Source organism: Cydia amplana, chromosome Z, assembly GCF_948474715.1.
Source record: "Cydia amplana chromosome Z, ilCydAmpl1.1, whole genome shotgun sequence".
In the NCBI taxonomy this organism is placed as follows: Eukaryota; Metazoa; Arthropoda; class Insecta; order Lepidoptera; family Tortricidae; genus Cydia; species Cydia amplana.
The window spans coordinates 25,483,588-25,511,225 of record NC_086096.1 but is presented as its reverse complement, the minus strand read 5'-3'; the positions used below and the strand labels follow the sequence as shown (position 1 = coordinate 25,511,225).

Below are 27,638 nucleotides of genomic sequence, written 5' to 3'. Positions count from 1 at the left end.
TTGTATATCTTAAGAAAACATGAGTGCAGGTATTAAGTGATGAAGAAGGATTACATTTTTCAAGTTGTCTAATAGGTATGTTCTCACTGCTCCGGTGAAAAATGTACACGAGATCAAAGTTATTTACATCTCGTGCGCTTTTGAGTCCCTTACTACGCTCAAGATTCTAAATTCGATACGCTCGTGAATCTATTATAGAATCTTTCGCTTGCACGGGACTCAAAATAAGCACTCGAAGAAATATCAAACTTTGATCACTTGTTGTACAAAATAAAATGAATAAAAAAGAATAAAAAAATTAAAAATAAACAAATAGAAAACCAAAACAAAATAACTTAATATAATTCCTTTTTGAAAAAAAGGGAACCGCCTTCAAAAAACCAACCCACTGAAAAACACAAAATAATTTTTATATGGCACCCCTATACGTGTCCAGTCCCTATCCCGTCGTAAAGCTAATTTCTACCAAAAAGTAATTAATACCTAATAATAAGAAAATTAATAATCATCCGGGTAATTACTTAGTTTTTGAAGTCGGTGCCAAACCAAATTTTAGAGAACCGATATTTTAGCCAACGAAGAACGCTGTACTTACTTGCATAAAAAAGACATTCTGATTGGCAGCAAAGATTTTTTTTTGGTTTGGCACCGCCTTCAAAAACTAAGTCATTACCCGGATGATTATTAATTTTCTTATTATTAGGTATTAATTACTTTTTGGTAGAAATTTGCTTTAAGACGGGATAGGGACTGGACACGTATAGGGGTGCCATATAAAAATTATTTTGTGTTTTTCAGTGGGTTGGTTTTTTGAAGGCGGTTCCCTTTTTTTCAAAAAGAAATTATATTAAGTTATTTTGTTTTGGTTTTATATTTGTTTATTTTTAATTTTTTTATTCTTTTTTATTCATTTTATTTTATTTTTTACTATTTAGTGATAGGTAATTCATTTATTTTAGGTTTTGGGGTAAAGTAAAATACTAGTTTGTTAGGCTCTCCATTTAGTTTTGGGCTAGTAACTACTAATGTTCGTGATGGCCTAACTCGATGATAATCGTGACAAAACATAATATGACGTTTCGTTGCTAAACGATTTGTATTTATATTGCTCCCACTCCCACTGCCACTCCCACTTCCAGTCCCAGTCCCACTCCCATTCCCAGTCCGAGTCAGACTCCGACTCCCACCACTATTTTATCTAAATCAGTTTCAGCAACTTAAATTTCATGGTAGGTAGGTATACCGATAGCATCGCCACCTACCGGGTCCAATTAGTTTTTCAAACAATCCATGTACTGTACACTAAAACCTTCTCCAGAATGTAACAAACACTCTTCTGAAAACCGCATCAAAATCGGTTCAGCCATACGCGAGATAATCACGAACAAACATACGGGTCAAACTGAGAACCTCCTTTTTTTAAAGGCGGTTAGAAAAAAGTTGATCGATCCACCTAGTGGAACTCTGCAACATAGGCACACGACGACAAGTCGGTTAACGAAAACAAAGTGTGCCTATGTCGCACCAAACCTGAGTTCCACTAGGTACAGCCAGGGTTCAGCATCAGCTCTATCTTGGGTACTGCTCTCCCAAGTGCTCATCAAGATGTGACGGATGACCAAAATAGCGTGGGCCTATGTTGCACCAAACCTGAGTTCCACTATGTACAGCCAGGGTTCAGCATCAGCTCTATCTTGGGTACTGCTCTCCCAAGTGCACATCAAGATGTGACGGATTTCCAAAATAGCGTGGGCCTATGTTGCACCAAACCTGAGTTCCACTAGGTACAGCCAGGGTTCAGCATCAGCTCTATCTTGGGTACTGCTCTCCCAAGTGCTCATCAAGATGTGACGGATTTCCAAAATAGCGTAGGCCTATGTAGCACCAAACCTGAGTTCCACTAGGTACAGCCAGGGTTCAGCATCAGCTCTATCTTGGGTACTGCTCTCCCAAGTGCTCATCAAGATGTGACGGATTTCCAAAATAGCGTGGGCCTATGTTGCACCAAACCTGAGTTCCACTATGTACAGCCAGGGTTCAGCATCAGCTCTATCTTGGGTACTGCTCTCCCAAGTGCACATCAAGATGTGACGGATTTCCAAAATAGCGTGGGCCTATGTTGCACCAAACCTGAGTTCCACTAGGTACAGCCAGGGTTCAGCATCAGCTCTATCTTGGGTACTGCTCTCCCAAGTGCTCATCAAGATGTGACGGATTTCCAAAATAGCGTGGGCCTATGTAGCACCAAACCTGAGTTCCACTAGGTACAGCCAGGGTTCAGCATCAGCTCTATCTTGGGTACTGCTCTCCCAAGTGCTCATCAAGATGTGACGGATTTCCAAAATAGCGTGGGCCTATGTTGCACCAAACCTGAGTTCCACTATGTACAGCCAGGGTTCAGCATCAGCTTTATCTTGGGTACTGCTCTCCCAAGTGCTCATCAAGATATGACGGATGACCAAAATAGCGTGTACCTATGTTGCACCAAACCTGAGTTCCACTAAGTACATCCTGAGTTCCACTAGGTACATCCAGGGTTCAGCATCAGCTCTATCTTGGGTACTGCTCTCCCAAATGCTCATCAAGATGTGATGGATGACCAAAACAGCGTGTGCCTATGTTGCACCAAACCTGAGTTCCACTAGGTACAGCCAGGGTTCAGCATCAGCTCAGATCTATGTATACTAAAACCTTCTCCAGAATGTAATAAACACTTTTCTTAAAACCTCATTAAAATCGGTTTAGCCAAACGCGTGATAATCGCGAACAAATATACATACATACATACATACATACATACGGGTCAAACTGATAACCTCCTTTTTTTTGAAGGCGGTTAATAACTATTGGTAGAACATGCAACATACAACACTTCTTATACAATGCAACAAATATCAACTTTGTTTTATTACTACTTTAAGGTTTATAATGGTTTGGTCTGGTTGTCACCTAACTGTTGATTGCTAATGTCAAATTTTGACACAGGATTGTTCAGATCATGAAGTTATATTTTTTAAACTGGAGCGAGTTGTCACTTTTTTTGCCATACTAATTTGAACCTTATCACCGAGACAGAAAGTTGTTCGTACCAGACTAGAGAAAACGGTCCACTTGAGATAGAAAAACCCGAGCCCTGTGTCTCACTCGCACATGTTGCCAATGTTAAAAAGATACCACTGTGGTAGAAATTATATCATTAAACTACTGAATTTAATTACCTTCTTATACAATTTTAGTGCTATATTCAGATTACAGTTCTGATATATTTTAAGTAATTTGTAAATAATTATGATGCCAATATTATTAACTGATTAAACCAAGCGCATACACAGCAAAAAAAACCTAAATTTTAGTATGGTAGGATTTGTTTTAACTTTAAATATTAATTGGTATCCCCAATTTGATGACATTTCTTCAAAACACGTGAATGCGAAATTTCTTAAAAATTGTGAAGAAATGTTGTGTTAAAGGTTGTTGGAGTGAAATAATTGCTAATTGTGGAATATTGTTTCACAAGAAAGCCACAATGATTACATTTTACTATAAAAATACAAGACAACATTGTCAAACTCATTAGGGTGACTATGATGTCGGCACGTTGTGAATCGGTCTCACAGAATTCTTATTATTAACGTAGGTAATGTAAAAGTAAGTTTAACTTAATAGGTATGTCTTTATTTCGGCATGTTTAATTTAAGATTTGTTATAGAATACCTAATTGAAGGAATGTTTACAAAAACAACATAACTGCTTAGAGCGGTTGTCATTTTTTTAAGAATATGTTAATCGTTTCAGGTGTCAACCAGTGTAGTCAGTTATGTTGTTTTTGTAAACATCCCTTCAATTGCCAAAATTAAAAACCAAAGTGCTTAACTCCTTAAACATTACAGACTCTCATTTATACATAATATTTTGTTACGGAAAAGGTGTGTCAAACTGTTTATATATATGCAATCGATTCTTTATAGGTAGGACACATTTCCGTCAATAGAAAAAAGGCACCAACTTTAAAAAAAACGTCATATTTGCTAAACAGATCTTCAATGACGCTTACACTTAAAAAAAGCTGAAGTGGACAAAAGGGAAGCCTACCTTTATGAACATACCATGAGTGAGTGCTAAGGGAGTGTTCAAGTATTATGTAACGCAATTTTTGGACACCTCCCCCCCATGTAACGCGCCGTAACGTTTTTCTGTACCCCCCCTCCCCCCTAGTAAAACGTTACGTAACCACCAAGTGACCATTTTTTTACCTAAAGGCCACAATTATGTGGCGTAAAGTACTTACCGTAAAGTGGCGAAAAGTTCTGAAAGGTTAAAAAACAATATTACGTAACGCGTAGTTCAAACCCCCCAGCCCCCCCTCCCCTGTTACGCCTCGTAACGTTTTACAAGACCCCCCCCTCCCCCCAAATTCGTTACGTAATACTTGAACGCTCCCTAAAGAGGCCGACTACAAATGAAAGAAAAAACCCGACTACTTAAAATTTCACTTTATTTAGAAAATGACACACCCTACTGATATATTTCATGTTATCCTAATATCCCACATACAGATGTCTTATGGTCACCCTAATTAGAACGAGATGCAGGGCTCTAGTTTGACTTCTCATGTGGACACACTTTTTGGTCAATGTACTCGATCCAGTTTATTAACTCTAAATCCGTGGTTCAGATTCAACCAACGGAAGTTCAACACGATACGTCAAACATCGCTTGTCGAATAAGGCCCCAGGCTTTTATGTCTACCGCGAAGTAAGCAAATTTATTTTCGGAATACATACCTACCTACTTAAAACTATGAAATTTTGATGTTTAATTTACCCAAAGTGACGAAGTATTTGGCATTTCACTGCTGTTGAAACGCTATAAGTAAGACCGGTGTTATAAAATGTGCAAGAACGCCTCTAATCACTTACAATCATACGGCGATACAGAATCATCAAAGGGTTGGTTCATCAAAACATGGTTCGTGGGACAAATGACGAAGCGAACGTGGTGGACGGCCGGGCGGCGGTTCACAGTTGCGTTGCGTGACGGTAATTACAGTAGCGATCGGTGTCTTGTGCGAGTGGTCGGCCACTTTAATTGTAATAGCGTGTGTCCAACTTCTGCCCGGTTTCCTGTGACTGTGCCGCGACGTTCATTCATTGTAATTAGTTGTCATTTGATTACGAGTGAGTAAGCTAATCTAGCTGTGGCTTGGGAAAAATAATGAAAGAAATACTAGGTACAAATAACTAGTAAAGATTCGAAATCATGTAATATGTACATATCTCGTACAAGTCAGAAGCGAATAAGCATAAGTACAGTCCTTACCTTAAGTCCTCCATCATGTATTTATACTTATTGGTGTTTTCCTTGCCTTGAGTCAATACTGATACTGATGTCACTTTTATAGTGACGGTAATTTAGGGAAAGCTGCCGTCTGCCGGATTTGAAAATTCGATACCTACTTACCATTCAATAATTCGATGCCGATACCGTTATTACACAGGCACTAGACGAGACGTACTACTACTAGTAAGTATCTAACGTAAGTACATAGGTACTAACTATGTATGTAGGGTTGCCAGAGGTGCCGAGGACGCAGTCTGTTGAGAACGAGTTAGTAGCGCAAGGAACCCAAATCGGAATTTAAGATTTTTTTCGAATACCGTAAAATGGGGTGAGTAGGGTCAAAACTGAAATTCAAACCTCGATAACATTTTATTTTTACATATCAAAACTGAATGGTGTATATAATAAGTGTTCCGGACGTTTGTATTTTAGTTTTTATTTTATTTTGGGTAGTTCCATTTCATAACTTTGACGATAAAGAGGAAAACCCACCTCACCCTGTAGTGCCTCGTATTTGGGGTAAGAGGGGTTTTCAATTTTCATACAAAGGTGATTTTGGAAGATTGTTGAATATTTTTTTTTATTATGCGTATTACTATAGCTCCATTTTAAATTGGAATACATTATTTTTGTAACAGTAGCCTTAAATTCCCTTCTCACCCCCCTCTCAAACCTTCTCTCCCCATTCATAACCCACCTCTCCCCTCGAAATCTACTCACCCCGTTTTATGGTAGTTGACATAAACACCATTTGTTTATGTATTGTCACATCTACTACTACCTTACTTACTTACCTTAGTTTAAATTATACAGCGTAAATATTATGTTCGCATATTTTAAGTATCTCATTTCGGGGCAATGTAGATGTGGATAGTGGGTAATAGTAGTCGGGAGCGAGTGGTGCCGGTGGCTCTAAACACAGGCTGCGGTTGAAAGGAATGCTGGGCTCTTGCTGCCAACGCTCCTCGCGGGTCGCCTCTGATGGACCAGTCTAATTGTGAACCTGTCTACCTTTCCTAGGGGTTGGGGGTAAGCGGTAGGTTCTTCTAGACTCAACATGGGGTTCGTGGGCCGCTTGCGATCCATTACGTAGATTTAGTTTCGGTATAACTCCTGTTTAAAAATATGAATTGTAATAGGTATTAGGTAATTTATGATTTACGATATTGCCAATACCATTTTGTGGCTTTTGGCAAGAAAAAAAAAACTGGCATAGCAGAGGTGTGTGACATGTGCGACCTTTCAGTACTTTGCAGAGTGTTTCCTCTGAAACTGCAAACATTTAGGTTTTAGGAGGAAGTCCACACTTCCACAGGTGGTGGTGGAACAGCAGGAAGCATCGATGTGTCACTCAGTTCTTCTTACGCATCGTGCATAGTCGTTAAAAGATCTCAAGATCACGTTGACACTGGTTGTAGATGCGCTCGGTTACTAGCGAGGGAATGATTGCTCTGCAATGCAACGGGCTGGCTGCACTCGCGCCCGATCGGCGCCGAGCGGCTTAACCAACCCTCCTCTCATTTCACGCTTCTTGGAAGAGAATTTTCAATCATTTCTCTAGCTTGCCAACTGTCATTGGAAGTAATATCGAGAAAACATTAAGTGGACATACACAACACTGTAATTTTAAACCTGTCAGGTATACCTGCCCAGGTATACGTGTAGTAGTATATACTAGCATACTCGTAGCCTACGAGTCGTAGGTACACGCCTTGCCTTAGTTGGGTGGATTTTCAAAGTGCGATCTGGCTTGTTTATTACTTAACCGGTAACAAAAATACTATTTATTCATATAATACATATGAATACAGTATACAGCGAGGCATAGTAAAATTAACGTTAAACTGACAATAATCGTCTCCATAATAAAACGAATAAATTAATGGCGCTTTACGTTATCAATGTTATCATTCAAGAAAGTGTTTCTTATGTCATAGAATTTTTTCTCAAAATTGAATGAACGGTAAAATGACGCAAAATACATTACCTACCTACACCCGAGTGCGAATACGAGTATGTAGGTATGTAATTACAATGAGATATAAAAGTCGTAGAAATATTACAAGTGTAGTTAGATAAATAAATTAAACTTAAATTTCCTTTTAGTATTTTACAATTTTTAACCCAAAAAGAACTGGTTAGTGTTGGTCCAAACAAAAGGTATTGTCAGTTATGGCACAGTTAGTTTGGTGTTTGGTAGCATTTCATGGCTACGTAGTATTATGGTTCGAACGCGGCCAAGTTGCAGAGGCTTACGCCGGCAGTAAATCTGTTGGAGACGGTCGCATCTGTCAGCGGCCGGGTGGGCCAGTATGAAGAATGGCTTTATACAGCGAGGCCGCCAAGGGCAAGGCCACGAGAGGTCGATGAACGAGAGCAAGCGAACCGACAACCACTCACTCACTTTACTGGCGATGTTTATTGTGACAGTGATAAGGAAAATAAGCCAGTACGGATATGATGGTCGTTCTTGTCTACGTGACAGCGTGATAAAACGGTGTCCGTCACTTTCTTTCCCACGGTGTTAAACAGTGACAGTTATTTTATCACGTGGATAAAGATGGATAAAGCTATCCATAATAGGCTGGCAGGCGAATAATACTACCGGTACGCAATGAAAGCCGGCGCTATTAAGCGCCCATGTGCTTGCATTTTATATGGATTTATATCATGGAGACATCTAAACTTAATCGGTACTCGTACATTTAGAATACTAATACCTACTATACTACTATGTATAATGTTTCATTTTGTCCGTCTTCTTACACCTTAGAATGAACTATTGCAGAGAGCATCTAGTATAGGATTTATTTACTCGTACTTCAAAAACAGATAAGAAAGTTACATTTTATCCGCATGTGTGGTAAAGTAGGTACCTAATCTAATGCAAATTTTGAGTAGTTTGCTCATGTTGTGTTATGAGTATGTATCGTAACGTTCATTTGGACTTGATATGTAATGTTTTACAGTTAGGTAGGTAGTTAAGGTAGTATTTTCCTCGCTTTGATGTGGTGAAAAGTTTTGTGTTTCACTCGGGAGCAAAGTTTGTTTAACTCTCGAGCCTAGTTAGGTAGGTAGTTAAGGTAGTATTTTCCTCGCTTTGATGTGGTGAAAAGTTTTGTGTTTCACTCGGGAGCAAAGTTTGTTTAACTCTCGAGCCTCGCAACACTCTTCGAACCAGATTCCACTTTTCGAACCACTCGCTACGCTTGTGGTTCAATTTTGGAATCTTTCGCTTGCTCGGATCGAATGACAGTATTAGCATGATTTTGCTCTTCTTTGTTATTACTAGTTTGTAGAGTGAGTTGTTGTTGAAAAAGCCGGTTTCAACATAATAACGTTGATTATGGCCGGTTTTCGTGATTACCTATTATTTTTTTACTTCTCATACTATTTAAGTACCTATAGGTTCATTTTGAAGTAATGTCAAGTAATGCAGAAGAATTAATAATAAAAGAATTCAATATAATTACACTATTTAAAGTTATAGCCGGCCCCAAATTTTCATTTCCTTTGACTGATGTTTATATTACACGAAGCTGGATTAATCTCTTTAAATTTTAGATTCTATTAAAAACCCTAATTGAATTGAAAATATGGTTTAGGTTTTAAAACATTCAACCTATGTTAAGTTTAAGTTTTCATTTGTATCTCCGTCTAGAATTAAAAATAATGTCTCAGCATGAATGCACATAAATACCTACCTAACTTAAATAATTACGAACGCGTTATTTAAGGCGTAGGCTATTTCACTTCGTATATTATTTTAAGGGTTTCGTAGTCACCTAGAAAGAAACCCTTATATAGTTTCGCCATGTCCGTCTGTCTGTCTGTCCGAGGTTTTGCTCCGTGATCGTTAGTGCTAGAAAGCTGCAATTTGGCATGGATGCATAATCATGCATTGCGTTTGCATTGCATGCATTGGTTTTATAAAAACTAGGTACCTATTTTAAAAAAAATTAGGGTAGGTACAAAAATATAGTTTTTTTAATTTTATTTTTTTGTTTTGTCCCAATAGACGGGGTATCGTTGGATTAGGTCTTTCAAAACAAATAAGAGTCTCCAAAACCATTTTTTTTATAAAATTAATATTTTCGTAAATATTCGCTCCGAAGGAAAGAAAATATACCATGGGTCTAAAAATATGAAAAAATCGTGAAACAAAAGCTTAATAAATACTTGCAATGAAAACTATAGGAAACATGATCGGTCCAGTCGTTTTTGAGTTATTGAAAAAAATCTTCTCTTCTTAGTAAAAAGAACAAAGCGCTGCATAAAGGGATGCCCTTATGCTGGTAATATGTACAATGTACATGACACTTAGGTACCTACTACATTATTTGACAATATAGTAACTAATACGGAATCCTACACTAAGCATGGCCCGACATGCTCTTGGCTGTTTTTTTATTATATCGAATTACGGCTATTCGTGGATACTGTCATTGGTTATTACGTACCTACGCATAAGTATATTAATATTAAATGGTCGACGAAATGTAGTTAACATTATACTATATACAGTGTGTGGCCTATAACGCGGGCGAAAAATTAAAACGTAGATTCTACTCCTCAAACTAGACAATGTTTGTTCAGCGACTTTTAAAAATAACTTGTGGTTTGTATTTTAAAACACTTTAAAATTTAATCGAACACGCAATGTATTACGAAATTGATTATGCCTGTACGGTGACAAGACTGACGGGCAATGTCAATTAGACGGAATTTAAAGTACATTGAAAATATTATTTAGTTTGTTTGAAAAAGGGACAATTTTAAGACTGCATAATTTCAAAAACGTGTCGAACAAAAGTTTTATTGTTTGAGGAGTAGCCGCGTTATAGGCCACACAGTATGTATAGTTGTGTGTTATCCATAAAATGAAATAAACTAGACTGTTCAATGTTATTCGCTGTCTGGACAAATACATTGTATTTATTACATCCCCGCCCGTGAGACACTCCAATAGACAATACCTATCGAATAAAGTTTATTCATATAATTCCCTTGCGTGGTGAATACATATGAAGGACATAACTGAATTAAATGTCTAACACTATTCAATAATGTATTTGTCACCACACTGATAATTAAATTGGAGGAGTTAAAAAGGTGTGAATCTATTCAGGGACAGAATTTAAAAATCTTCTATTTTAATCCATGAAGTAAGGCTTTATAGATCAAATTATACCTACTCAATTGACTACTAACTGAAAACTGAATATTTCATTATACTACTCCTCAGCATTCATTATACAATTATCATTCACAATTAGAGTCATGAAACAAACGACATCAACGCGGCCTCGTAAGGAAGTACCTATTAGGCAGCAGCAGGTACCCCGAAAATAAAGCTTAAAAAATACTTTTTACGAAAATTATTTAAACTAGTAGTTCGCCCCGAACTGAGAACTCGCGGTTAACCAAAAATTATATAGCTATTGACTTTGTTGAACCTACTTAGGTACTCGTATAGTGCGACATAAAATAATAGAAAATAAATGAGGGCGCCACTTTCTACGTAACTGTCACATTTGTGACGTAAAATGCTTACACATTAGGGTGGAGCGAAATCCAAAATTCTTGAATATAGCAATGGAACCCCTCTAAAAGGATGTCTAATTTTTTATTATTTAAGGGAAAAAAAATAAAAAAAATATTGGTATATACTTTTAACCCTCTACTATTCGATTATATATAGCAATATATGCATATTTTTAATTAATTTAATTGATGCTTATTTTTTTTATAACAACATCATTCATTAAATAACATCTTTTTGTTACAGATATACTCGATTCCTATACTTATTTTTGTTTATAACGTATATTTTTATGACACGGTAAAACCATGTAAATCGAGGTTTTATGGAAAAGGCCCTTTAACCCGGATACTGTGCACAAATTGGAGTTTACAACTAATTACAGAACCGTGAAAACTATTTTGAACGTGATAAGATAATAAAAATACTACTAGTAAAAGTAAATATATGCCTAACATACATGTGAACATGACCCAAAAAGGGCGTAAGCGACGCCGAAGGGCAAAATTTAACGCTCATTTAAACATATAAATAACCCATTTTTGCAGTAAAATGATACTTTTCGTAATCAATAACACCGTTACTTTGCCACAAGAACGTCTAAAAAAAATAACTCATATATTTTTTTTACACTGTAGCATTTTCCTTGTTTTGCATGAAATTGCTGTTTAATATGAAAGTTTGAAATTTTATTATTTCATAAATATTGAAAAAGGCACAAAAATTTTGGTAATAACTTATTATACGCTTATTAAGTATTATATAATTTCAATAAAATGTACACATATTAGTGAAATTAGTATATTTAAATAAATTGATGAAAATTTACCTTTATTAATTTCTTTAGCGGCTGGATAGAGGGCTAAAAGTAGTGTTTATTTTGAAACTTGATATAATCACTATAATCTACATGACAAACTGCAACTTTTTGTACCGGTTCCACATTGATAATCAAATTTTTATTTTTTCCCATACAACGACGCTCCACCATATTACACATGGCAACAATTTAGTATGGACATTTTTGAGTTCCATTTTATTTAATTTCTACTATTTTATGTCGCTCTATAGGCGGCAATGGATCAAAGATGGATTTATTGCAAGGTCTGTGGAGCCTTTAACTGATTGATTTAAGCAAAGAGTAGTATGTATAATATAGTTGGCCAAGCAGATCTTGTCAGTAGAAAAAATTTAGGCGCGAAGGGATATGCTCTCATAGAAAATTTGAGTTTCGCGCCTTTTTCTACTGACAAGATTTGCTTTTTTGCATCAATTTTGAAGCGCCATTTACAAGTTTAGCGTTAAGTAATATAGATGGCGCTATTTTTTCGAATAAAGGGCTTCGTATACGGCTGCCCCTCCCCTGGATTTAAGTCACCACCATAGAGATTAAAATAAACTGTATCTGTGCTAAGCCGAAATATTTCCTGTCAAATGTCAAATACATATATTATGTTTATTCTATTTTATCTTTATGTTGCTAATTATTTCAAAATGGTAAATTTAAAAACGATATTATAAAAGTGTAAGTCGAGCACTTTCATTTGATACTAAACTCGACCATGTTTCTTGCAAAAAAATGACCAGAATAGCAAGACCTCTCACAAACAGCTTTTTGGCCTTCTAAGCTCTTCTAGCTCAATAACCTCTTGATCGGGCCTGCTCATAATTTAATGACTAAAATATAATGCCCTCGACTACACGTTTACCCAATTTCATTTAAATTAGAACAAATTTACTTAAGTTATTGAGTATCAAACTATCTTCTGACAGTTCAGCTTAAAAACATCGAAATGCCGAGACGTGCCGCTAGCCAGCCGCGTGTTCAAAGTCGAATGTAAGAACTTCGCTTCGCTTCGCTCGCTCGTTCGATAATAATATGATCGGTTGAGCCATTAAGGAGTTATAAAAACTGATCTTTTTATTAAAACGACGTAAGTGCCCCGAAGATACGGTCATTTGCCTGTATGGCTTTTTGTATTGTATGTAGGTACTCGTACGGAACTCGTATGTTTTCATGTATGAGGCGTCAATGTACAAATGATTCTGAGTAAAATGAGCCCAAGAAGTCATTATTTTGAAGACATTAATGAAATGTCTCTATTTAAAAAAATTGCTGACCAACCTAGACGATACGAATCGAGATATAAAAATAACCTTATACAGACAACAAACTCAAATCTGAAACTACATAGCACAAGCCCACAAAATATGGCCATAAAAATTTATAACAATTTACCTAACGAAATAAAAGACATCGAATTGGAAAAAATATTTAATAAAACTTTAAAACAATACTTAATCAAAAAATGTCATTACAGCTTACAGGAGTATTTTAATGAAAATGAGTAAACAGCAAATAAATATTAGGTACGCTGGTCTAACTTCTAGATACCTACTTGCGAGTAAATATAGCTGATCCATTTTACATAATCGTACTTGTGTGTACCACGGTCTCGGTGCGAAAGAAAAATTTACATACCTTATTTGTATAATTCTAGAATATTTACTATTCAACCACCCTGCAATTGATGAAATTATGCTCGAAACGACTAGTATTGTTTACATATCTACCTGATTGCTGCGCCCAACAGGGTTTCATGTGTCATTTGTGTACCTACCTATACTCTTAAGTACTTGGAAAACCTGTAATGTACATGTGAATTGCAATAAATAAATACAATACAATACAATACAATACAATGTACATTTTTTTGGAAAACGGCTCAGCTGTTTTTAGGGTTCCGTAGCCAAATGGCAAAAAACGGAACCCTTATAGATTCGTCATGTCTGTCTGTCTGTCTGTTTGTCTGTCTGTCCGTCTGTCTGTCCGTCCGTATGTCACAGCCACTTTTCTCGGAAACTATAAGAACTATACTGTTGAAACTTGGTAAGTAGATGTATTCTGTGAACCGCATTAAGAGTTTCACACAAAAATAGAAAAAAAAACAATAAATTTTTGGGGTTCCCCATACTTCGAACTGAAACTCAAAATTTTTTTTTTCATCAAACCCATACGTGTGGGGTATCTATGGATAGGTCTTCACAAAATGATATTGAGGTTTCTAATATCATTTTTTTTAAACTGAATAGTTTGCGCGAGAGACACTTCCAAAGTGGTAAAATGTGTGTCCCCCCCCCCCGTAACTTCTAAAATAAGAGAATGATAAAACTAAAAAAAAAAATATGATGTACATTACCATGTAAACTTCCACCGAAAATTGGTTTGAACGAGATCTAGTAAGTAGTTTTTTTTTATTCGTCAAAATCGCCTAAATACGGAACCCTTCATGGGCGAGTCCGACTCGCACTTGGCCGCTTTTTTAAAATAGCAGTCATGCATGCAGGGTTGGTTGTATGTATAGCCGATTCTGTAATCAAACAAAAACTGCGATGAGGCATGGCATGGCGCCGGAGCGACCGACAAAATCAGCGAAATCGTTTTATTTATTATGTTACACAGGCACTTAGTTTAGTTATCTAATGATGATGTCGGAATTTTGCTCAGCATTATTTTATTGTGAGCAAGCATTTTACTTATTGCATTCAGTTCAGAACTTGGACACTATGACGATGACCTAAGAAACACGTCTGTTTTTGTTTAGAAACAGACACCGCGACGACATCAAGGTTATTCGAAGGATGGTACCTACCTATAGATCGTAGACGGATCAGGATCCCGCTCAACAATCATGACCTCGTATAACATCATTATATCTTATAGTGGTCCAAGGCCACAGTGAGACTAAGCACTACAAGCCTTGAAGAAAACTAATAAACCCGCCGAATAATTAAGTTATTTACAATGAACAACTGAACGAATACACTAACTATAAGATAAGGTTAATATTTATACTTTAGACTTAAAATAAAATAAACTACAATTGAAAATTTCAATACCATACACGACCGAGAATTAAACTTTTTCGTGATAACCGGCACGCATAATAATAGTAAGGTCCGATATAGACGGACTGCAACCCTACCTACTGCAATTTGTATGGGAACTGTGACGCCGACGTTGCAGTTGGCGTGCAGTTCCCATAGTCCGGTGGCCGGCTGCATGAAACACACCTGATTAAAAAAAATAGAAAATACCTACCCTGTGTACGTAGCTGATATTTAGTAGCTTCCACTGCTCTTGGTCGGCTGCGGCTTAACTTGGCAAATTTTGTACAAATGGCAAAAAAGTTGTACAAAAATTAATCAATAAAACCTCATCGAAAAATAGAATGAAACTTGTTTTTTTTGTCAGGTGTTTAATGCAGCCGGCCACCGGACTACCATACAAATTGCTGTCGGGTTGCAATGCAAACCCCTCTGTATTAGGTACCCACTAGGTACCGTACCGGCCCTAACAGTCATTGGAAAAAATCATTCAGTGGTTTACCGTTTTTATTCACAATTAATTAAACACGAAAAATTTAAACGGGTTTTCCCCAGATAAAAGCCTTTCAATGGTCCCTTTAAGACGTCTAACCCAGAAAAAGATATACTAGTTCAAACTGCTAGCCCATTCATATGACTATAGTCAAATATATCTCTGACCAAAAAACTTACCAAACAATAAATACCTAACTTTCCCTTATAATTTTAGTGGCCAGTATTGATTGACAGTTTATACAGTCATATGAAACCTTTTACAATCTCTATAGTCCCTGGTGCAGACTTAATTATACGGCAAATGATGATGATGGAATTTCCTTTTGCAGAAAAATTTTGGCATTTATTCGGAAAAAAATAAAATAGCAAATTTTTATTTTTATTTTTTTTCAAATTATTTATATGAAACCATATAAATTAAATATCAGAAATGAATTTAGCATCCTTGAGTTACACGAAAATGATACCAAACTTGACCAAATAGCAAAACTTTATTTTTTACAAATTTCGGGGGGCACCCCCCTTGAAGTCAAAAATTTGCATCAAAAATTCGATTGGCTCCCCTTCCTAAATCAATCTGTGAGTCAAAAGGAGCAACTCTGCAAAAGGAAATTCCATCATCATCATTTGCCGTAAATCGCACTTTTTTGTCGTGTGCGCCAGGGACTAGGTACTAGTAAAATAGACACTAAGAATTCCGAGTACGTCATATAGGTAGTAGACGATCGTTCGCTATCGAGTGCGAAGTAATGTGTGCTTTATGAACAAGGCAAATACCTATAGTTTGAATTAGCACGCTTATATGCTAAAAGGGTACCATATACATATAATATGCTTAACTTATATTGGTGAGAGGATGATAAGGGTTTTGTAAGGGTGGATACCGCTTAATCGTATGGATTAGCGCTTTAAAAGCAAAATGAAAGGGTTTTATCGGGCAAAGGGGCGGTCCCTGGTTTTCGGAAGTCTGTTACGGTTTGTTTCGTGGTGGGCCAGAAGTGAAGCGAGTATCTTAACTGGAATATCAGGGAAACTAAAATTATCGGAACCCAGATGAGAAATTATGGGAAATGAACTATTCCTGAAAGTTTGGACTAAAGATAAAAAAAATCTGATATCGTATGATAGAGGAAAAACTGTAACAAGCATACGCATATAAAATATAGCCGACTAGTTGACCCGGTGTACCTACTTAAACCGGACGAGAGTCACAAAGTTATATAGCTGCCATGGTCAATCTTTATCAGAACATGTTGCGCATAGGTACCTGTATCTATTTATAATCCTGGCCAACCATAACTACGTACCCTACGTTTTCGTGTGTCATTGCAATCCGTAGTCTCTAATTAGGGAATAAATGTTTGGATTTTTAAAATTAAACCGTGAGTTTTATTTAAGACTAATTAAGAGAAATATGCAAGCAAAAAACTAAATTAAATATTTTTGAAAGTTTTTTAAATTTTACTTTTAACGGACAGTGCCAAGAAAACACCAAATTAGATTATCATCTAAATCCATCGCGTGCACATCCATTTCTCGCTCACGCTTATGCTCAGGCAGGGAGAGTGAGAGAAGAACATGAACCTACGGGGCCTTAAGCCATGTACGCACTGCTAGTGTGCAGAACAGTTAGTGTCAATAAAGAGTGTTTCCTTGTTCCCATTAGCCCGCTCTTCCTTGGAACTGCTAATGATCACGTGTCGTGTGGGAACCGCCGCGCCGCTTCCGCGTCACCTCGCTGCGCCGGCGCACACCTGGTTGACGTGCTCGTCTCATACTCTGCAACTACATTACAGAGGTTTCCTAATTTTATTATAGTCTGCAATAGGGATGTTGACATGAATCACGAATATACATATAATATGCTATGTTTTTTACCATAGCAGGAAATATTAGAACGCGGAAAATCATATTTTGCAAGTGTAAATATGCGTAATAAATTAATTAAAAATAATCAAAAGTATTTAAAATAATGCCCAGTATCACGTGACTACAAACGCCAATCGGAGCGCGTGACGTCATATTATCGGAATCACCATAGACAAGTCGTCAAACCTGACCGTAATCCATACGACACCACCAAAGAGTTTGGATGTTCTGTAGGTATATATTTTATATTTCGACATTAGACATTTATTACGTACAAAAAATATTAATACATGATATAATAGTATTTTATGAAACCGTTGTTTAAAAGAGGTCAAAAAAGGCGAGTGGCGTGAGTAACAATTTGAGGCGATGCCGAAAATTGTTAATAAAGACGCCACGAGTATTTTTTGACTCAGTTAAACAACGTTGTATACAATACTTTTTCTACGACCAAGCACTTACTTTGAAATAAAATTTTGAATTTAACAAATATTTTTAATTCAAGAAGTAGCAAAAATGGAGGACACGGGCGGGAAAAGAATGAATGAAATAAAAAATAAATGTCTATGGTTCACTTATTTGTCAGAGATGACATTTAAAATAAGGTTGGCAACACTGTATTTCATTCAATATTTTTTAAGTGGTCATTACACGAAGTATCGTAAAATCGCCAAAAAGATACTGCGTGTATGCACAAATTCTTTTTTGGGGAATAGACTAAAGACTTGTCTTGACAACTATAAGGTAGGGGTTTAAAGGTGTGTGCACGACCCATTAAATGACAAATAAAAGTACGGGAGTAAAAAAAGTATATATTTGTTTGTTATGACGTCATCAAGATCACGTGACAACTTGGAGCGTTTAGGCTCGAACTTTAAACACTATAATTAAGCTTTATTTTGTATTTAAAATCAATGAATAAAAATTTTAAATATTTTTTTTGTAATAATTACGTGTCTATCTATAAAATGAATATAGTTCTAAAAAATTGTCAACATCCCTATTGTCTGTGTTATAAAAATGACTTAATAAAAAAAGAATAAGTTATGTAAATTATTAACTTATTACTTTGATGAAACGTGGATGAAACTAAGGCTAAGGTATAAGACTAGCACTACCCTTGTGGTTTACATTTTCGCACTTTATTTCGAACGTTCACAATTTCGTGACTAGATATAATAAGATCCCCTTCTTCAGCTCGAGATCGAGACCGTCCGGCCGGATTACGGTGATCACCGGATTGGCGAGCCTCTACTGTAACTATAACTACGTACGTATACCGTACGAAGAGTTTTTTCAAAACCTACAATAACATATTTCCATTGCGTTTTGTAATGTGATTATAATGTCTGGATAATTGTTCTTCATTAATGTAGGGTACCTACCTGTATTATAAGGTCTAAAATTGCTTAAAAATAACCAAGAAATAAAAAGGGCTGCGGCAATTTTCTAATATCCGCAACCGTGAAATGTTGTTCCAAATAAGTCAAATAAGTCAATGTGTCTAATAAAAGCCATTATAGACCCATATCGTTGGCCACGGTAGTGGCAAAGGTGCTGGACGGTGTGCTTGATGGCCTATTAGCTAAACACATTAGCATCCATGATACCCAGTTCTGCTGTGTTATGCCTCAAGCATGCGGTTCGGTACTACCTATACCGACAGGAAAACATCAGTCTATGCGTGTTTTCTTGACTTAACGAAGGCCTTCGATATGGTCTCATACGACATGTTTGGCATAAGTTGCGTTGTGAGACGGATCTCCCGGATGAAGTAACCCTTTAAATATTGGTATGACAACCAGTCAAATAGCGTGAGATGGGCAGGTAAGTGCTCTGATGCGTATACCTAGGCTGAATTGCGGGGTGCGACAGGGGGGGCTGACATCGCCTAAGCTGTCAGTCTCTACGGTAATGGCCTGATTGGTGAACTCGGCAAGACCAAAGTTGGGTGCTCGATTGATGGTACTTTTATCAATAGTACAAGTTACGCAGACGATATGGTCTTGTTGAGTCCATCAGTTAGTGCACTTAGGAAGCTGCTCGGGATTTGTGAAGGGTATGCGGTCACCCATGGCCTCAGGTATAATGTACAGAAAAGCGAGTTCCTAGTATTCAAGCCAAAGGGGGGCACCGTGGGTACGGTTCCAACGGTGTACCTGTATGGAACGGAACTTAAACGAACCTCGCAGTTTAAATACCTGGGGCACTGGATGACGGAAGACCTGTCAGACGGCGTGGATATAGAGAGAGAAAGGAGATCCATTATGGCGGTACGCTGTAACATGCTCGCCCGCAGGTTTGCACGATGTACGAAGCAGGTAAAAGTCACTCTTTTAAGGCATATTGTCAGAGTTTCTACACGTACAGCCTGTGGGTGAGGCATTCTATTAGTACCCTCAATACACTGAGGGTACAATATAATAATGCATTTAGGATGCTGATGGGGCTGCCGCGCTACTGCAGTGCTTCGGGTATGTTCGCGGAGGCTAGGACAGATGGCTTTCACGCCATTATGCGTAAACGTGCGGCATCCCTGATGCGACGCGTGTGCGCCAGCCCCAACAGCCTCCTACGTGTGGTGGCCAGCAGGCTGGATTGCCCGTTCCAATACCACTGGTTGAAATTACATGTCCGGTGACAGCGGGCAAAACTGCGTAGTTGTAAGTTATTTTTAGTTAGGTATTAGTTTGTATTTTAGCCGTAAGTAATACTAACATTATTTTTAATTGCTTTGTTTTGTTTTGATTTTTGTTACTAACCAATAATATGGACGATATTATGTCTGGAATAAAAAAAAACAATTTCAATTCAATTTCAAAATAACTATAGTTCCGCTTTTACTATTTTATGAATTGATTATTGATTTGTATTAATTTCGTTTTCGGTCAAATTGTTTAAAAATAACCAAGACGTCAAAAGGATTGTGGCATTTAGTCTGAGAATCAAACTGAGAATGCTTAAACTGAGAATGACCCATCTACTTAAAACTGGCCTGGTTTCATCAAAATCTAGAAAAAGTATTTAAAGTAGGTTTATTATTTTGTAGGTATATATTATTTAGCCTTTTTGCCTAGCAAGGCACCGCAGCCGCACGTTGGAGCAGCGGACGCGCAGGTTCAACGCTCTTCATGACTCACCATAATAAGCCTGACTACGGCGAATCAGAAATAGCCTCGCTCGCTCGCTCCATCCCTCTGAGAACACTTCCATTTATATAGACTCAGATTTTAAAACATTGTTTTGGGTTAACTAACTTATTCCCATACCTACCTATACCTTCATCTCAACTTGAAATAAAACGGGAAAAGGTACTACTTATTGTTGGATATAGGTAGGTACCTAGGTACTACATATTAAAGTTGTTTTCGTTCCTTTCAGAGGCAAACAACTGTAACATTATATGACTCGCAGGTTTATAAAATGCTACCTACCCTTTTGATTCAGTACGGAACGAACCAGAGTGGATACTGACCGATTTAGTTTGGTGTGATGTGACTGATTTGTAAACACCAGCTAATATGGTTCTTTGATACGTTTCAATGCCAGTAGATGACGCTATTTTATATCATCTGGGATTTTTAAATGTATGCAGAGGTATTTAGTCAACTATTCGCCATCTACAGGCAGCACCTATCATGGCGGATTTACTACGACGGTGAAAAGGTACTCCTCTCGAGATTTACGTGCAGCGGCACGTACGTAGTAGGTACAAGTAATAAGATAATAAGATTGCATTCGCTAACCCCTCCTCAGGGGTTTACTCGCGGCGTAAGGCGTAACAGACCTGCAGTCGCAGTTCCTCACGGACTACGGTGCTCAACAGAAATCAAACGCTACCTAATTAAAACCTCCTGTCTCGCACCAAGACTCAATCAATGATTAGGTAAGTACAATGACAACACTACGGGTCAGTTGCACCAAACTGTGTAAAAAACGTTAAAGCATTCGCTAAGTTAATTTATGGTATATAGGTACCTACGGGAAACGGTAAGTTTCAAAGTTCACTGCTAAGTGACGTTTATCAGTCCACTAAATGTGGTTGGTGCAACTGACCCTAAGTTAAAACCCTTGTCCCTGACGAATCGGCCTTGCCACGGTACCCAAAACTAAACGAGTTTGAGGAAACTTTTTGGCGTTAGATACGCTTGGAAATACTTTTCTTTTGCTAAGTTGACTAGATTTAGGCTGACAAGAGTCATACCGTAAAATGGGGTGAGTAGGGTCAAAACTGAAATTCAAACCTCGATAACATTTTATTTTTACATATGAAAACTGAATGGTGTATATAATAAGTGTTCCGGACGTTTGTATTTTAGTTTTTATTTTATTTTGGGTAGTTCCATTTCATAACTTTGACGATAAAGAGGAAAACCCAACTCACCCCGTAGTCCCTCGTATTTGGGGTGAGAGGGGTTTTCATACAAAGGTGATTTTGGAAGATTGTTGGATCGATTTTTTTTATTATGCGTATTACTATATCTCCATTTTAAATTGGAATACATTATTTTTGTAGCAGTATATAGCCTTAAAATCCCTTCTCACCCTCCTCTCAAACCTTCTCTCCCCATTCATAACCCACCTCTCCCCGCGAAACCTACTCACCCCGTTTTACGGTACTGACAAAAGAGTTGTGGTACATACTCGTACTTTTTACTTTTAAATCTATGGGGTTATTTAAATTTAAAATGTATTCTTAATAATCTTTAATAGAAAAAAACCGACTTCTCTAACTAAGTATATCCCAAACAACTTATCGACACCTTTCTTTCTTTCTCCTCCAACTGCACCAGGGTAGGTCCCAACGAGTCTGCAACTTCTCTATGCCTTCACGGAAGTGCGTTTCTTCAAGGGCCTCAAAATACGCATTGACCTCCCATATAACCTCCTCATCGGACTTAAGATTTCGCCCTAAGAGAAATGTTTTCAGTTTCGGGAAGAGGTGATAGTCCGACGAAGCCAAATCTGGTGAATAAGTAGGGTGTGGAAGAAGTTCCAATCGTAACTCCGACAATTTTTGTGCAGCGACACGACTTGAATGCACCGGAGCGTAGTCATGGTGAAAAATCACATTATTTTTTGCCAAACCTGGACTTTTTCAGCTATTGCCACCTGTAACTGATCCAAAAGTGATGCGTAGTATGCTCCAGTTATAGTTTTTCCCTTGGCCAGGTAGGCAATTAAAAGTATCGGGCATTTCTCAGAAGGGCCATTTTTACGTGTCCGGGACAAAAAGTTATTGAATTTACTGTTCAATAAATCTGAATTAATTCAGGCATGATCTTCAGCATATATTCTGTCTGGGACACTATCAAACTAATTATTTATTATTTATATAATACATGAAAAAAATATCTAAATGCGAAAAATGATGTTCGGTGGGCGTGTCCCGCGCCCAGATTTTTTGAAACAAAAAATTATTACTCAAGATGGGGCATTATATCGGAGTTATTATCGGTATTCACGCATAAGGTATTAGTTAACTGATCATATTCTTTATATCAAAATAATGTGTTAGCTCAACACATTGAATAAAACCAAATTTACGATGTGTCCCGGGCTACTGACTGATTTCGGTGTAATTTACAAACCATGTCGGTACTCTTACAAAGTTGTAGACCAGGAACTCAGTGGCTCAAACAAAGTATGCTTTAGTTGTGCCTTAACCGTTGAATAAAGTAGAGGTGCAGTCACAGTATACTAAGGTAGTTTTTTAAATGTTTCTCTGTCATTCGGTGGGTTTGGTTCTATGTTTTTTTGAGATCGGTGGTGCAATTTTCTCCCACAGTTTTAGTGTCCTTATCGTTATGCAAGTGATTAAGAAAGCCTCAAAAGTACGTAAACCCATCATTATTACATCTCCTCTGTATCATTCATACTATTTCTGTAATTGCTAAAAAGCGATTAATTTTGACATCACTGGTGTTGATTTCCTTGGTTTCAGTGGATTTTTTGACCACCGACATCAAGAAAGTGATCACCGAATTCAAATTCTGCTTTGTAAACTAGTTTGTTGTACTTTATTTTCCAACTTATCACACCTAAAAAGTACAAGATACGTTTGATAAACGTAAAACTATGCTTGTACGTAGATTAAGTCATAGTATAGGTAAACAAAATCACTAGTTTACAATGAGTAGTTTTTTTTTTCACAAGACGTATGTTGAAAATCGTAGACCCAATGTCTCTTTCTCTCTATCCGCTGTTGTCTTGATTTCTCTTCAAACCAATGGAGTATATTATGTGAACTTGTCCTCTGTATCACTTGAGGCCCTCCTACACCACGATACCTTGAACTTGAGCAAATTTAAATAAATGTAGTTAATTAGATCCCACTTCGTTTAAAATAACTTGTGTATTTACATACTATGCAAGGTGCACCCACAAAACAAGGGATTAAAAGTAAAGTGACCTTCTAATGTCGAGATCGCTTCAAAGGCACTGAACGTACCTACTGATAAATATTTCTAAAGCATAGCCATGAACACAAATTCAACATAGCCAATGTTTTAACAATCCTCAATGTCTGATGTATTTATGTCTAAATATCGGAGTTACAATTTAGCTCAAGTGTTTGAGGGTGCAGGAGATCATAATGAATAGGTGATTTTAGATCTTTAAGCATTAGTCAACAACTTCAGATAGTTTTAAATTGAGGGAATACACGCTTTAAAACTCTGTCATTCAAAAATACTACATATTTTAAGGTCTAGAATAATACTTGTTTTCCGTATTGTTTACATTGTTTTATAAGTGCATTAAATATTTTTGAGCATTGAACACCACTCAAAAGTATCTTGTTTATCGGGTGTAGGTAACATAAGTTTCTTTTTGATGAGTGTGCCGTTGGATTGTGTGAAACAAACATTTTCTTCTTCATGGCACTTAAGTATGTGCGAATTTGTGGTCGACATGTCTGGAACTCGTTTCGGGACCATACTTACTTCGCCCTATTGTATGAGGATAGTCAATTAGTGTGGGATATCTTCTAGAGATGTTGTTTCATAAGCCGCAACTTGGTTATTTTAAAATCTGGAGTAAACAAAGGTACTATCTATTAAATTTATGTAAGCTATGCGATATCATTAGCCTCGCTACATCACTTATCATCAAATAATAATGAAAAATATGAATAGATTATAATATAATTTAGATATAAAATTAAAGTGTGATTTCTGTGTAAGCATTTTTGAATTCGGTGAGGCTAATTGATTTCAGTGCCTGCACATGATTTCGGTGTTTTTTAAATCTCAAATATCAAAAAAACTATAAGGTTCTAATGGAGGCCTCCACTACCAATATTTTTTATATTAAGGCTAGATTTTAGGAAATGAAGTCGTGTATCAAATAAGTAGAAAATAAAATTCGGCACCGAAGTCAGGCACCGAACGTCATCTCTGAGAATCGCCCTATCCCTTTGCGTCCCAAAACACAGACGCCATCATCTTTCCAGCAGACGGAATGCATATGGCTTTCTTTGGAGTTGGCTCACCATGACCAGCCCATTGTTTCGACTGATGTTTCGCCTCCGGGATGTAGTGATGGATCCAGGTTCCATCCATAGTAACAAAACGGCGAATAAAATCTGTTGGATTTTTTTTAAACACCTGCAAATCTTCATCAGATGTTCACATGCGAATACGCATTTGTTCTGGAGTCAGTAATCGCGGCACTTACCTTACACAAAGCTTTTTCTTGTGCAAATCGTCGTGTAAAATAAAATGCACCCGCTCAGAAGAGATGTTTGTGGCTTCAGCTAATTCGCGTATTTTCAATCTTCGGTCGGCTAAAACTAAATCGTGGATTTTATCGATGATTTCGGGTAAAAGTGCTGTTTTCGGGACTCCAGGGCGAGGTGCATCTTTAATGCATGTCCTGCCTCGCTTAAACTCATTTACGCAAAGTCAAATCGTTCCCTAGGAAGGAGACGAACTACCCAACGTAGGTAAAATCCTTTTATTGATTTGTTTCACAGTTTTGCCTTCCAAAAAAAGAACTGAAAAACTCCACGAATTCCAATTTTCTCCATTTTCCCGCGTAACTCAGACCAGTTTTGTTTGAACTACTGTCAAATGTCAAATTCCTGCCAAAAATGACATGACGCCACATATTAAATATGTTTAATTACTAAACTAAATCAATACATACAGAGTTGACGCCAACGCCATCTATACGTAGGCGAAACAAGTTACTTCTCAAATTACCCTCGTACCCAGGGCCGGATTAACCCTAAGGCAGAGTAGGCAACTGCCTATGGGCCCCGCCTCGGCTAGGGGGCCCCGGCGGCCCCGCGCGCGCCAAAAAAAATGTGTTTCATATGGCCAAAATTCATAAATATTTTTTTATCGTATCTACTTATACCTAATGTCCAATATCAGTTTCTCAGACACACAATCATCAAATGATTATGTAAATTATGTTATTTTATAGCTTTTAAAGTCTGTAAATCGAGCTCGAATTTCAGGCTCCCAAGGGCCTAAAACCTCATTAATGAAACTTCGGCCCCCCAAGTAACTCTTGTATGATACATATATTATTGTTCAGTAACATTTGACGATTGGTTCGTATCAGAGCGCTGCTTTCTTACAACTCGATCTTCGGCGTCGCTTTTTAACAAATATAAACATTGATTTCAGAAGCTTATCCTTTTGCCTTGCATGAAAACCTCACCTCGCTGGTTATAAGTACGCTTCGGGCTTGTTAAGTATGTGCCTCACTTTTTACCTTAATTTTTGATTCGTCTACCAAATCTCTTCTTCAGCTTAGCCTTTTTGGCCTCGCTGCGCCAAGCTCGGCCTGCGGTCTCGCTTTTTAATACAATGGACATTGGTTGGCGTCTGTGATCTAGCTGAGCTTATCCTGAAGCACGGCTTTGACATTGCATGAAAGCTCGCCTCACTTGGTAACTTCGGATTTTTAGGCCTTTTTAACACGCTTTCGCAATTTTTTTACAAACAATTTCGCGCTCGCTGCGCTCGCGATTTTTATTACTTTTCCGGTTTACCTTGTACTTACATGCTAGTTTCACTGGTTAATGAATAGTCATTTAAACACATGTAAAATATTTATTATTAGGTTAATTTTAATTATGTGACTCGTATGGTCGGACAATCGCTGTTCAGCCTCGCAAAATATTTAACTACTTATTGAGAAAAAAAGAGCTCTCCCCACACTGGATGCAGGGAGGAATCGGCAAAAACTAATATAAAAAACCTTTGTCCACGCAAGAGCGAAAAAGACATCGCTCGGCATGTTCGGATCGGCTCCACCGACACATGAAGATTGAAATTAAAACCGCAAACTTACTTCCCTGTACTGAACAACTGAACTTATGTATGCAGAATTAACTGTAAGGGGGCCCCGAGCATTGCACTGCCTAGGGGCCCAGACATGCTTAATCCGGCCCTGCTCGTACCTACCATTTGTACATATTTCCTGCCAACTTAACTATTTGCAAATGTAGCTATTCTAATGGTTCCCAGCTATTCAATCAAATGATTTATTTAAACGATGTATTCCTAAGTAGGAGGTATAGATACGTAGGTGCATTGTACACTGATGACAGGAAATGGTTAAGCCATCGCCAGCAACAAAAACCGGCCGCAGACTAGTCCAGCTCAGTTAACTATTTTGCATCCGGCCTCCACTTGATAGATCGCAGCAGCCTTAAGAAAACACACAAGAACTTCGCATTATATCCATCCGCTACGTGATTACGATCAACTATACGATATAACCGAGTTCTTATCGTTTGTAATTAATATTGTCCTTATACTGTTTTAAGGGCTCTCGAGACTAGTCGAGACGAAATTGTGCCAGATTATAAATTTGTTTGTACCTACTACCTACGCGGGATTGGTCGTTAGTTTTCCTAAAAAAAAGAAGCAAGTAGGTGCGAGAGAAAACTGCTGAGTAATCTACCCACATTACAGCAGAATCGGTCGCAAGAAACTAGGAGGTATACGAGAAAACTGCCCCGGTATTCAACCAATATTTACTGCAGAGTCGGAAAAAAGAAGCTAATTAGCCTATTAGGTAGTGCCTTGGTATTTTACTCATATTTGTATTTACGACAAAAGTAACGAACGTTAATCCGCTTCTTTTAAGGAAGTACAAAATAAATTACCATAGTTTTTGGTTCATGAGAATCTAATATTGATGGCCAAAAGTGAGATGGAAAATATTTGGTCACATCATAACACATGACGTAGAGTCGTTGGCTGGTGTTTCAATTGCTGCTTTTATTTAATTGAGCCAAAAACGCAACCACTACGAAGTAAGTACGTTACTTTTAAATGTTAGTCTTCCAAATTAATTAATGCAAGGCCTTCAAGTACAGACTACACCCAAAAACGTTATAACAAATGCATTAACAAATCATTATTATTTTTACTTGCGTTTTAAGTAGTTTATTTTGAGCTTATTACCTAACAGAACATTATATACATAAAATGTATATATGTACCTGACATTCATGTCACATAACCAATAAAGCAGACCTCTC

At 37.4% G+C, this 27,638-nt stretch overlaps 1 protein-coding gene across 1 annotated transcript in view; it reads left to right on the top strand.

Annotated features, from left to right (window-relative positions):
• The window catches only part of LOC134661674 (GTPase-activating protein), a 360,962-nt gene extending 334,145 nt beyond the window's left edge, over positions 1-26,817 (top strand). The window contains exon 17 of the transcript XR_010097983.1: positions 26,806-26,817. The gene's annotated coding sequence lies outside the window, so the exon portion shown is untranslated. The remainder of the gene's footprint in view (positions 1-26,805) is intronic.
• Positions 26,818-27,638: the final 821 nt, after the last annotated feature.